Here is a 14,995-nt window from a genome sequence, read left to right on the forward strand (position 1 = left end):
CACGAGTAAAAGCACTCGTCTAGTGACCCAGCCGTTGTAGATTCGATCCCCAGTGGTTGCCACTTTTTTTTATTATTTAAATGTTTCCACATGAAAATAAAATGATTTTCCGCTTAAATTAAGTGGTTTTTTTTTAATTTGGCAAAAAGCTATTTTTCCTTATTGTTGTTAAGGAGTTTTTGAAAAAATGCAATAGCTATGTTCGATTTTGAGGCAGTAGAATTATATTTCAGAAAAATCATTTCAGCGATTTAATTCATGTCCGATTTAACTTGCTTTTGCTTTTATTAATGACAAACTTTCGTTCTATGTGGATGACGTTCTGTGTAAGCATTCGAAAGAATATCAACTTTAGTTAGAGTTCAAACAAGTAAAATTGCTTATGCTATGGGATAGAGAGAACGGTCTTCAGATATCGTCCATGTGAATGTAAGAAAGTAATTAAGAAATTAAAACAATTAGCTTAATCTCACGGTTTCGCGAACCCAATTGTAAAAATTGAAGAAACACGCAAACAACTGTTTCTCTAGATAGAGAGCTTATAATTTTAACAAAAGCTTATATATTTTAACTAAAGCTTTGAATATCTATCTGAGTTAATAATATCTGTCGTAAATCTAGAAATACACTAACTAACTTAATCCAGAAATCACTAGAAGTGAGTTTACTATGCAAACAAACTGTTTCGTCTACGATATAAGTGATTACACACTTTTTCAGACTTACAACTTCGTTAGAAAAACTAATTATTTTCTACTTATTTGAACAAAGTTTCATATGTGTAAACACTTCTGTATCAAGTTATGAGTATTTATTAATTATTTTTTTATCAAACAATTAATTAATACTTTTATGAGTAGAAAAACTATATTTGTTTAGCTGAATTGAAGTTGAAGACCACTTAACATTCAGAAAACTATAAAAGGCAAATGTTTGAAAGTGTCCAGTATTATTTATCATCATGAAGTTTCTTTACGTAGTTGTTGCTCTCGTTTTGCTAGCAGTTCAACTAGTTAGTTCTTCTCCAGCTAGCAACTCAAATTGCGGAAGAATGGCTTGCCCAATGAACTATGCTCCAGTTTGTGGAATTCTCAATGGAAAAAGACAATCCTTCTCAAACAGTTGTGTAATGCAAGTTCACAATGACTGCCAACCCCAAGGAAAGAGTAAGTTTAACATCATTTTTTTTTCAATTATACATTCTTATCATAATTTATAATTTTTTTCAGAATTCCAACCTTGCTAATAAACTTGTAACTTTTAACATTTTTTGTTTTCGAAGAAATAAATTAAAATAGTGAAACTGAGCATTAGATTATTTTTTTTTTTATTCATCAAAATCTTAAGACTGATTCTAGAGATATGCTATATCAATCCAGAAATCACCAGAAAAGTAAGATCAACATACTATGTAAACAAATTGTTTTGTCTACGATATAAGTGCGTATATTATATATGTACATGAGATTGAGATTTATAACTTTGTTAGAAAAATTAAATATTTACTACAAATTTGAGAGTCGCACGTTTCATGTATGTAAACATTTCTGTATCTGGAGTATTTACCAATTGTCTTTTATCAAACAATTATGGGAAAGTGGCCTAAAATGGCCCACCAAGGTAATATGGTCCAGTAGCTAGAAATTTCAAAATCGAACAGAATTACAATGTTATCTGGCAGCGAAATTTTAGCAACTTTAAGTCATTATTTGAAGTTTGACAGGTCAAACTGTCTTTAACCATCTTATAAAGGAGATCCACCAATATTTTGTGAATAATTTTTTGACAAAAAAATCTATAAAAAAAAACATTGAAATTTTGAGAAAGCAGTTAATGTATATCACAACAAAAAAATTACTGTTAAAAAAGAGCCAAGTTCTCCTATGTTGAAATTATGCTGGCACAAAAAGTACTGAGATATAAAAGTGTACCAAGTTTTAAAGTTTGGTTTCAAATTTGTATCAATAAATTTTGATTGTTTGATTGACAATTTTTTTTTTAATTTCCGATTTTTAAAGTTATTTCAAAAATTGCCAAGTAAACAATCAATATTTTATTGATACAAATTTGAAATCAAACTTTAGAACTTGGTACACTTTTACTGTACTTTTTGTGCCAGCATAATTTCAATATAGGAAAACTTGGCTCTTTTTTAACAGTAATGTTGTGATTTCACTACTTTTTGCAAGGTATTGCGGTAGAATTTAAAATCTCTATTTTTGATGAAAATTTAACGAAAATGGGCGGTTACCACGCCCCCTGGCCGAAATTCTCAGATTTTAATTTTTTTCCTTTGTATAAACTACCAGAAATCAGAAGTGCTCTATAATAATTGATGAAAACTCGGCGAAAATGGGCGGTTACCACGCCCCTTGAATTGAAATTCTCAAATTTTCGATGTTTTCCTTTGTATACACCACAAGCCCCATGAACGTGTAAAATTTCAAGTTTCTGCGATAGCGGGAAGCTCTCCATAATTTTGATGATCTGTCAGTGAGTGAGTGAGTGAGTCAGTCAGTCAGTTACGGTTTTTGCGATTTTTGAAGCTCTATATCTCAGAAACTACTCATCCTAAGTAGCTGAAATTTTATGAGGAGTTTTTTTTACTAGTTCAACAAATGAAGCGAGTTTGAAGTTTCTGGCATATTTGGTATAGAAGTTATAGGGGGTGGAAAATGGCCTGAGTTCTTTCCTGTAAATAAGGGTGTAGTGCCAAAGTTGCAAGAGAACTTGGCTGGGCATGGGCACTACCGTGCCCCTTGATAAGCATGAAGTTTTTTCGGTATTAAAACTTAAATAAAACAACACCAAACGGATAAAATGGCCTAGTCAACACTCGGGTAAAATGGCATAGTCGTAAAATGGTTCGTATATATAAAGGATCTGCAGAGAGACAATCCTGGACTGAGGAGGCAATATCAAAAGCCTTTGATGTCGTTTAAAACAAGAAATGAGCTGAAAAAAGCATCCAAAGCATTCGGAGTACCAAAAACTACACTAAGAAGATGAGCAACCAACAGGTAAATCAAAAAAATATAAAAGTACGTAATTAATTAAACTTTGAAAAGTACATATTATATAATATTTAAGTTTGAATGTTAATTTTTTTTTCGAAATATGGAACATTTTTCTTTGGGGGTCATTTTAGCCCACCTTCCTCTAATAAATACTCTTAGAAAAAAATATTTGTTTAGCTGGACTTAAAGTTAAAGTTCACTTAACAATCGCAACACTATAAAAGGCAAATGTGCGAGAGTATCAAATATTATTTATCATCATGAAGTTTCTTTGCATCGTTGTGGCACTTGTTTTGCTAGCCATTCAGCTAGTTAGTTCAGATAAGTCAGATTGTTCAAAAAAAATGTGTCCAATGAACTATGTTGAAACTTGGGCATCTTTGAATGGAGATGTGCGGGATTTCGGAAACCCTTGTGTATTGCAAGCTTTTAATGACTGCCAACCCGCAGGAGAGGGTAAGTTAATCATCTTTGTTCTTGATAAATAAACATACATCTTCTAAGCATAATTTACATTTTTTTTTTCAGAATTCCAGGTAGTAGACTTCGAATAAACTTGTACCCTTTTATATATTTTTTTTTTTTTCAAAGAAATAAATCAAAATACTAAAATTGAGCATATTAGATTACGTTTTTTATTTATCAAAATCTTTCCAAAACAATTTTCAAGCTTGCAAGAAATATGTTTTTTTGCATTAAATTCGAATAATAATAAAATTAAATTAAATTAAAAAAAAAGAAAAGAAAATCGATATTAACTACCACTGATAAGGAATCTATCATTATTTTTGATCAAACTTAAAAAAAAAAAAAAAAAACCAAGAAACCAAAAAATCAATCAAGGCAAGAGATTTCGAATTGATGAAAATGCATTTTATATATTCCGGAATGGATAAAGTAAACTATACAAAATTTTGTATGCAGAATATTTCGGTAAATGAACGCAAAAAGCGTATTTAAAAAAGTTCGAAATTTATTTTGCAGGAAATTCAAAGTTGACGTTATTTGAATTAGATTAAGGCGCCTAAAGTCTCTTAACGCATTTGATTAAACTGCCTTGTAAACATATCTGTTTTATCTTTTAGACAAATAATCAGAAATGAAAAATATAATTATGCCTAGTACACTTCTAGAATGATTCTCTAAGAAAAACAAGTGGGCCTTACAAGGTAAGGGCTTCTCTAAGAAAATAAAAGTTAGGTGGGTAAAATTTTTCCAGAAACTTTTGACATCCTTTACTTTAGCAGACACTTTGTGGCGGAATTAAAAAAAAAAAAATAATCTCATTAATTGTAAAAAAAAAATAACTTTTTAAGTCTTTTTTCGTTTTGCCAGTAATTCTTTTCTAAATACCGAAAATTAATTTGGAATCTTTGTCCCAAAGTGTGTCATCATATATAACTTGTAAAAAGTCCTTTACCTACTCAGTTATGTTGTCGTGAACAATTTTTCACTATAATAATCTAGGATAGTTAAAATTTTGTTAAAATTAAGAATTAATTTATTTATTTATTATCTAGGAAATACAAATTCAATAAGATTTTCTTAGCTAAGTCTCTTAAACGCATTCGGTTGCAACGTATTCTGAAATAAAACAAAAAAAATAGTTTTAAAACGAATAATAGAATAATATGCACAGTTTGAAAAACTCACGTTTTGATAGAGGTTTGCACCTATTCTCATTCCTCATCGCGCATGCATTTGGAAACTGCATAACAAAACCATCAATTTCACCACATACTGGATCATAATTAGCTGGACACATCATTGTAACACATGGTTCTTCATCCCGAATTTCAGCTCCACTGGCTAAATTCAAAATTAGTAAAACTGCAGTAACAAAAACGTATAACCACTTCATGATAACAATTTTGTTTAAAAAAAAAACTAAAACGAATTTATTTGTTCCTATTAGCTTTTATAGTCTTCTCATAAATGCAAAAATTATTTTGCAGGTTTGAATTGGTTTTTCCTAAAGTTTGGATTAAACTGTTTGGTTACCACATCTGTTTTAACTTTTAGACAAATATTCATTAACAAAAAATATTTGAAGATAAACATTTATCTATGAATCATTATTGTTAAGTATGCAAAAATAAAATGCACAAGTGGGTCGCTATTATCTATATCTTAAATAAGTAATGGAAATTTTGGTTAAGTTTTTAGAAAAAAATAAAATAAAATAAAACAAATCGAAGGTAAAAAAAAAGTTTTTTCAAAACTTTTAGTGGCATTTTTTTACATTTTACACTTCACAATGATAAGAAATATCTTTGTGCAAAATTCGAATAAGGCTGGCTTATTCTTTGATGAAATATACGATGTTAACTAAAAATAAGTCAATAATATGACGCCATAGTGTTCTCGCAATTTTTTGAGAAGAACTAAAAACGCAGTTTTCTGAGAACCACTGGGACTATTACGAACACCAAATTTAATCGAAATCGTTTGAGTCGTATTCGAGCAAACTGCAACACCTCGAAAACGTTATATGTGAGAAATGCGTTAAAAAGGAGATATGTATTTAAAAAAAATGGTTGTCTGTAAAGTCGGTTTACGGACGATGATTTTACGTGATAACGTCATACATAAGAAAACTGGTTGTGTTTTATTTTTCTTTTCTCATTATATCAATGTTTTTTATATGAAAGGCTTACAAAAAATTAAACCATTAAAATTTTTTATATTCTTTCATATATTTATATTTTAACAATGCGTACAAAGTATAAAAATCATTTATTTGAAACAATCATTTTTTCATGAAAAAAAACAAAAAAAATATTATATTTTTTTCTTTTAACACCATTAAAGTCTTTTTTCTTTGTATAACCTATAATAAATTTTATATCATCTGAAACCTTATTATTTCACCTTTCATATGACGCTTCAATCATATCTCTACGACGCCTACAAAAAAAGTAAAAAGGCGGCGGGTCATGGGCAACAGATCTTCACAGGTGTTGAGGTATTTCTCAAGTTTTTTAATTTAACATTGTGTAGCTTGTTGTGAATGTACCGTTATGTGTGATACATATATCAAATGAAAGATAATATGATCAGTATGCTCAGTAAAGTTAAGTCAAATTTTCATGTGCTCTATACCAAAAGATATAACATGTTGAAAAATATTTATTTTACCGTTATCTCAAAATTGTAAATACGAAATTGATTGAAATTTTGTACAAAAATATAGTCCTGTCTATTATACATATATCTACACTGTAAATTTCATTCATTTATCTGTTGTAAAAAAATATAAAAATAAAAAAACGGTTAAAAACGGTCAAAGACCTTTCAAGCAAATCCATCCATTCGTTTAGGCCCTAGCTTGATGTACTGATGGACGCACAGTTTCGAATATTTCTTTGGCACGAAAACAATACTTGCCCTATAAAAATACGGGAAACTGGTGTATGTTTGCCATAATAATTTCAAATAAAGATGTTTAAATCTTATTTACATACGATTTTTCATCTTGAGACTTGATTAGCTAAAACAACATTCACCGAGTTCCATTCTACATACTACTCTTTAAAAAAAAATGAGGAAACAAAAAAAAAAACATACTATCCCATATAACAAAAGATAATTTTGCCATCAGTCAGGCAAAATTCTTCTCTTTCAAGTTTTGTGTTTTTTTTTTTCTCCATCCCAATACTATATTCTGAATGGTTTGAAGATTACTGATGATATAGATAAAAAGAATTTCAAATTCCAATGAAACTTCAAGACTCAAGAGTCAAGAGTGTAATGGAGCTTAGATCGAATCCTCTTAGCCCAGACGGGATCATCCGAATTTCATTTCGAGTTACAGCTTTTCTCGCATGCACTTACATTTTCTTCTAAAGGTAAGATATACCTACCTTTACTGAGACTATAAGATGTGAGTGTGATTCTGGTAGATTTTATATAGGTACAGATTCGAGATACAAAATAATAAATACTCAAACAACAACGACGACGATGATGACGATGACGATGATGATAGAAGAGAATTTCCAAACAGCATTCAACAAAAAATAAATAATAAATAAACCCTTAGAGAGTAAAGAGCTATCATCCGCCCTTTTCGTCTTTCAGATGAAAATTTTCAAGAAAGACTACCTTGATATATGCTTGAATCTTTTCTCTCATACCTCCTGATAGATATAGAAAGCTGGAACTCACATATCAACAAATGTATTCTTCTTATTTTCCTCAATTATTATTACACAACAACGAAATACCGTTCTTCATGTGATTGCATATTAAATATATTTATTTCCTCCATTTGGGATTAGTTGTTCGTTGGTACTTTTTGGTACTTTGGCTTAAGAGTGTTGTATGTATAGGTATAAAGTCAAAAATGTGCACTCGTTTGTACCTAATTCTCAAATGAATTGATGAATAGATTACGTTTGGGACGAGCTGGCATTTATTATTTATTCATAATAAATCCTGGATGCTGAAATTATTACTTTTTAAGTCCATCCTGATGAAATGAGAGCTAGGGGTTAAGGGGGGAAAAGCAAAGGTATACAAGGAATTTAATAATATGAGTTTTTGGTATTTTTACAAAAAAAAAACTATGTAGAAAATAATTCTTAGAATTTACTTTTTATAAGAAAAATTGATGGAAATTAAATCAAGAATTTAGAACTCAAAACTGCATATTTGGAAATAACAAGAATTTAATCCAAAATAACGAATTATTTATATACTGTTCATGTGCACATATTCGTTCAAAAGTTGTGAAAGAGTTGTGGTAATATTTAACCTTTATTAACCATTTATGGTCCAGACTACTGTACCTTTCAATTAAATTCAGTAGCGGCAAATCAAGCTGTTGAAAATTCAGTGTCTGAAAATTCAACTGAAAACTCAGCTTCTAAAAAATAAGCCACTCAAAATCGAGCGACTGAAAATCCAGTGACTGAAAATCAAGCTACTGAAAATTAACCGGCTGAAATGCAAAAGTTGAAAATTGAAAGGCTGAAAATACAGCGGCTGAAAATTCAGCGACTGAAAACACAGCATCTGAAAATTCAGCTACTGAAAACTCAGACAAGGAAAATTCAGTGGCTGAAAATTCAGCACCTGAAAATCCAGTGGCTTAAAATTCAGCCACTGAAAATTTAACGGTTGAAAATTCGGCAACTAAAAATTCAGTGACTGAAATTTTAATGGCTGAAAATTCAGCGACCTAAAGTTCAGTGGCTCAAAATTCAGCGACGGAAATTTCAGTGTCCAAAAATTAAGTGGCTGAAAATTCAGCTGCTGAAAATTAAGTTCCTGATAACTGAGCGACTGAAAATTCAGCAGCTGAAAATTCAATAGCTGAAAATTAAGCTGCTCAAAATTCAGCAACTGAAAATTTACCGCTTAAAAATTCAAGGGCTGAAGAACCAGCAACTGAAAACTCAGCGACTGAAAATTCAGCAGCTATAAAGTCAGTGGCTGAAAATTCAGCACCTGAAAATCCAGTGGCTTAAAATTCAGCCACTGAAAATTTAACGGTTGAAAATTCGCTAACTAAAAATTCAGTGACTGAAAATTTAATGGCTGAAAATTCAGCTGCTGAAAATTAAGTACCTGATAACTCAGCGACTGAAAATTCAGTGGCTGATAGTTCATCGACTGAAAATTCCGTGCCTGAAAATCCAGCAGCTGAAAATTCAATGGCTGAAAATTAAGCTGATCAAAATTCAGCAACTGAAAATTTACCGCTTAAAAATTCAAGGACTGAAAACTCATCGACTGAAAATTCGGCAGCTATAAAGTCAGTGGCTGAAAATTCAGTGGCTCAAAATTCAGCGACGGAAATTTCAGTGTCCAAAAATTAAGTGGCTGAAAATTCAGCTGCTGAAAATTAAGTCCCTGATAACTCAGCGACTGAAAATTCAGTGGCTGATAGTTCACCGACTGAAAATTCAGTGCCTGAAAATTCAGCAGCTGAAAATTCAATGGCTGAAAATTAAGCTGCTCAAAATTCAGCAACTGAAAATTTACCGCTTAAAAATTCAACTATAAAGTCAGTGGCTGAAAATTCAGCGACTAAAAATTTAGTGGCTGAAAATTTAGCAACTTAAAATTCAGTGGCTGAAATAATTGCTAAAAATGCTTAATGACGAATAGTTTTTATATTGTACTGTAGACGCTTTTTGAAAATCTCTTTAGAATTTTTGAAGTGGTAATCTCTGACAGTGATTGTTTGAATAACCTTAAGGATTATATTTTAAATGTCGGCTCAAGTCTATACAAACCAAGAAATGCAATTGAGGATATTCCAAAAATCTATTCTTTCAGTCAGCAGCACACAAAATCAAAGCCGGAAGTTGAAGTAAATTATAGAATTTTATTTTTTTTTTGCAAAATAAGGCAAACCACTTAAGTCCTACATAATGAGTGTGTTCTTTGAAATGCTAATTAATTTCACAAGTGCCACTACCTCTACCACATTAATTGCTCACCTCTGCATCAGCATACTGAAAAAGTTTCCTCAAAAAAGAAAAATACGAGATACTTACCCTCACTTTTCAGTTAGACCGAAAAAAAAGCAAAAGAAAAATCAAACAAAACTTCCTGACTTAGATTATGAAGGAATGTTTTTCATTTTATTATGTTATTTTTTTTTTTTTTATTTTTCTTCTCTTTTATTCAGCACTTTGAATGTTAAAATAAAATGAATAAATTTACTGCAAATTGATTGCCTGTGATGATCACCGTTGTCACTTGAGGGATTTTTAATTGGGTGGAATGGAGAATGCTCCTCGCTCGTCTGTCATATCTCTCCATCGCCCTCATATCACACACACACATTCGAACCAACCGAAACAGAAAGGATATGTTGGCCTAATGGAATGCAAATAAAGTTAAATAAAAAAGCAACCTGGAAACGAGGAATAAAATTATGTCAAGACCTGAATTCAGAGAGAGGACGAGTGTAGAGTACAGTACAGACCGTTTGTTTGTTCATTATTTTTGTAGTTACCGTTACTGTCTGCCCAAACCCAGTACAAAATGTCTACCCCTCTAGAAACGAAACACGTGCAAAATGATTTGCAGGTTTCATTTCCATGGAAATAGAATAAATTTAACGAAAATGTTTGCAATTAGCAATAATGGAATTTAACATAGTTCCAAGGACTGTCCGAATTATTTTACAGGATTATCTACATCAAGTGAGTAAAAAATGTAGATAGATATCCTTGGGGATGGTTTTTGGTGTGTTATAACGACGAGAATTGAGGAATGAGGACTATAGGTACTGAAATTTACTGCACCTTTCCTGAATATCCTGAAATGCAAATAGAATTTTGAAAGCTGAATCTTTTATAACATTGAATTTCCATTAGGTGTTTGAATTCACTTGTCCGTGCGAAGAAGAACTTTTGGGTGCCGAAATGCAAATACATATAACATTCTTCGTGTATATAGCTTAGCTACCCTCTTGGGATTCACGAAGAGGGTGGCTGGCATGATGTGATGTGAAATAGAGCAAACATTTTTGTTCTTTTATAGAAAAATTTCCATGAGATCGCAAAAGGCAAATTAACACTTGGATGGACTGCGACTACAAGGAGAGAGCATTTTTATGACAATAATTCGACAACTCTCTCTGGTAAAATAAAAGTTGTAGAACTTTGATATTTTTGTTCATGAATAAAAATACTTACGCTTGAATTCGTAAAATTTTTCTTCGATTCTTGTTACTTGCTTCGTTGCATTTTGCGTGTCCTTAAAAGATAATAAGGATAAGATATTGACATTGTAGGTAGTTGTCACTTGCCATTTATGAAATTTTTTTCAGGAGAAATTGGAAAAAAACTGCGCTCTCTCTTACCACGATACAAACAAGCCCGATTTGCAGAAAACAGTTGTTTATAGACAAGAAAAAGTTTAACTTGCATGGTCTAAATGGCGTTCTAAAAATGATCCTAAAATAGTTCATCAACCGCGAAACGATATGGCTATAACAAAAAAGGTTTCTCTTTATAAATCCAACTGGGCAACTGCTCGATGCTGTTTTTGGTTTGAAAAACTTATGAGAGGGAATAACTACACCAGAGTACATTTACTAGTGAACACCCGATTGGCCGGCTTAAAATTCCCGACTTTTATCCTTTCGAAAACTTCTATAGTCGCTGTTATCATCAAAAGTTTTCAATAATGGTCGCCAGTTTAAGGATGTAATAAAATTAAAACAAGCAATTCAAGACAATTTCAAACTATTAAAAACTCAATACCAGCCAATACGTTAGAGCGTTCATTAATCTTTGGTTAAGTTTCTCACAAATTGAAAAAATGATATATGTAATTTCGTATTTTATTTCGAAAATCATGGTGTCTTCATAATTATTTTGTTTCCATGCTTTTGCGGAACACTTTGTGGTGGAATCAAAGTAATTAATTGTACCAAAATTTTGTATTTCGCATGGTTTTTCGAGTTATTGAATTTTCCGCTTTTTTTTTGTTTTTCAAAATTCCGCTTAAAAAAGACTGAAGTTAGCGGTCGAAAATAGGAAAAGTAATATTTATGTCCAAAATTGAAGCTCCCCCATTAATTTTTTATTAATTTTTATTGCACTAACAATGCACAAAAGTTTTTAAAAAAATTCCTTTTTTGCCAGTAATAGTAGCTTTGCAGATTTTTATCGCTAACTTCTCACTTACCTATTTTAGCAGAATATTTAATAATTGCAAAACCATCCGAGCTACAATTTATTGGTTGGCGCAACAAATAAGCATTTAATTACCTACAATTACTGAGATTTCTTGTGTTTGTTAAAGTAAGAGACGTGCGTGTACAATTTGAGGAAAATTTAGGCGTTCACTGTGGTGTATGTGCGACTTTTTTTGTGTGGAAAAATTTTAATGCAAAATGTTCTATTCTTGACAATTCTATGTCTTTTTAATATTAATTGTGCTAAAGTTTTTGAATCCGTTGCAGGGAAAGAAGACCACTATATTTTTTTTGTAAAAATAATAGTTTTGATTAAAGTTCTGGTTAGATCAAGTTTTTTTTTATCTTATTTTCTGGGTTATGGTGTTTTCTTCTAAAGAAGCTTTTACATAGCCAAAGGTAGTTCAGGATTTTGAAAAAATAGATTTTTTTTTTTTGAAAAATAAAATTTTCGGAAACGTGACATTGAATTTGTTTTGAAAATTTGGTTTAAGATGTTGATTAATAACACTGTGCTACAAAATAAAAAAAAAAAAAATACACCCGAGAAATAACATAGTGTAGGCTGTTCGTATGGTCGAATAATGCATAAAAATATTTTTGTTATATTTTTGGAACCCTCCATTTTTTTTTTATTTACAAAAAACCATTTTTACAGACCTTACGATGTAATCTATCAATATTTCAGTCATTTTTCTAACAAATCTCAATATGTTATATGTTTTTGGAAAGAGGATTTCCAGACCTTTTGAATGATGTATAGAAGTCTATTGTTTAAACAAATTAAGTGCAGGTTTTTATCCCACAAATCTTGAAAAAGTGATTTTTTTCGCAATTTTTTCAACTTTACCCAATTTTTTTTGCAAAATAAAACAAACAAAAAAATAAAGTGAGGTTATATTCTGAGAGAATATACATTTAGACACAAATTGGCGTATTTTTTTTTTAATTTGACCAAAACTGGGGAATCTATGCTACTTTTTCGTAAATAGAAAATGTGGCTTTCCATGATGTGAATTGCAAAGTGCACAATAGGGTGTTCGTTATTTTAAAATAATTAGAATTTCTATGCTCCTAGGATCTTATATGGTTGGAAATAAACTAAAAAAAATATTCCCCAAGTTTCAAGTCTCTAACTTAATTCTAACCCGTGCCGCCAAGCGGTTGAAGTTTCTTATGGGAATAACATGGAGTTTCCTGGACCTTGTTCCATCAATTTTAAATTCCAGCCAAACCATTCGTTCAAAAAATTTAAAACTTTACAGACTCAAATTTAATAAGTGTAGCTATCATGTGAAAATTTTTCAGATTTTTAATTGTTATAATTTTAGAGATTTAGCTTGGTAAAAAAAGTCATTTTTTCAGACTTTTTCAAAAATCGCCTTTTACCCGTTTAATGTCAAAAAATTAAGAAACTTACATTTTTAATTACAAATAAGCATAGCATGTATATTTAAAATGCAAATTCAATTCATAGTTATATAAAAAATTTGTTGTGTATTCATTCTTCAAGTCACATCGATATTCAAAAAACGTGTTCCCGATTTAAGAAAAAGTACTGTAGTAAATAAATAAAAAAAATAGTTAATTATATAACTTTGAATTGAATATAAATTTTAAATATACATACTACGCTTATTTGTGATTAAAAATGTATGTTTTTTAATTTTTTAACTTTAAACGGGTAAAAAAAAAAGCGATTTTTGAAAAAGTCTAAAAAAAATGACTTTTTTTACCAAGCTAAATCTCTAAAATTATAACAATTAAAAATCTGAAAAATTTTCACATGATAGCTACACTTATTAAATTTGAGTCTGTAAAGTTTTAAATTTTTTGAATGAATGGTTTGGCTGGAATTTAAATTTGATCGAACAAGGTCCAAGAAACCCCATGTTATTCCCATAAGAAACTTCAACCGCTTGGCGGCACGGGTTAGAATTAAGTTAGAGACTTAAAACTTGGAAAATATTTTTTTTAGCTTATTTCCAACCATATAAGATCCTAGGAGCATAGAAATTCTTATTATTTTAAAATAATGAACACCCTATTGTGCACCTTGCAATTCACATCATGAAAAGCCACATTTTCTATTTACGAAAAAATAGCATAGATTCCGCAGTTTTGGTCAAATTAAAAAAAAAAAATACGCCAATTTGTGCCTAAATGTATATTATTTCAGAATATAACCTTACTTTATTTTTTTGTTTGTTTTATTTTGCAAAAAAAATTGGGTAAAGTTGAAAAAATTGCGAAAAAAATCACTTTTTCAAGATTTGTGGGATAAAAACCTGCACTTAATTTGTTTAAACAATAGACTTTTATACATCATTCAAAAGGTCTGGAAATCCTCTTTCCAAAAACATATAACATATAACATATTGAGATTTGTTAGAAAAATGACCGAAATATTGATAGATTACATCGTAAGGTCTGTAAAAATGGTTTTTTGTAAATAAAAAAAAAATGGAGGGTTCCAAAAATATAACAAAAATATTTTTATGCATTATTCGACCATACGAACAGCCTACACTATGTTATTTTTCAACTTTTTTGTCAAAAAAATTATTTAGAAAAAAATTTTTTTTTTTTAAAACGACTAACGATTTTGAAAATATTCTTTTTACTGAAAAAAAATTGCATACTTGTTTTGCATCTCAATTTGATTCAGGATTTTGTTTTTTTTTTTTTTTCTTAAATATAAATTTTCTAAATTTCTATATCAACTTGAAACCTAAAAGCAAGTTCGTGCGACCACGTCGTGCATTTTTTGTCTACAGTTTGACATTTTTATACTCTGTATACGTTCCAAAACACACGTTAGAATATACATATAATAAACTACACACTAACCGATTTTGTCAGAGAGAGCAGTACCTCCTTATTTTTAATTTTTCACACCTATTTTTTACACTTCGAGAAAAATTCCGAATAGGTTAATCAACAAAATCCGCTTTTTCAAAGTTTCTCTACTTAAATTCTGCATTTTTCATCTGAGCAACACAAAAATATCTTCAATAAAGAGAATACAATAAATAACACGCTTCCCTTAAAAGAATATTTTTAATCATCAATTTAATTAAAATAAAAAAAAAATGAAGAACAATTAAACTCTTTAAAATTAACTTTGCCCTCCAACCCCACAACGCAATATAAACTTAACTGTTGTTTAAAATTAATTGCGTTTGCATACCAAAATTCTTACTAAACCAAACTCTTTCCATTGATGATTGCATAACTCATGGTCTTAACAACCAGACTTTTATTCCTTTTTTCAAAATTTATATTTCCCCATGATTTGAAAAATTCTTTAAAAAAC

General features: G+C 30.2%; 1 long non-coding RNA gene across 1 annotated transcript; it reads left to right on the forward strand.

The window, feature by feature from the left end:
- Positions 1-801: 801 nt before the first annotated feature.
- On the forward strand, positions 802-1,307 carry LOC129913866 (uncharacterized). Its single transcript, XR_008772102.1, has 2 exons — positions 802-1,166; positions 1,230-1,307. It is a non-coding gene; the product is annotated as an uncharacterized LOC129913866 (long non-coding RNA).
- Positions 1,308-14,995: the final 13,688 nt, after the last annotated feature.

This window comes from Episyrphus balteatus, chromosome 3, assembly GCF_945859705.1.
Source record: "Episyrphus balteatus chromosome 3, idEpiBalt1.1, whole genome shotgun sequence".
Taxonomy (NCBI): domain Eukaryota; kingdom Metazoa; phylum Arthropoda; class Insecta; order Diptera; family Syrphidae; genus Episyrphus; species Episyrphus balteatus.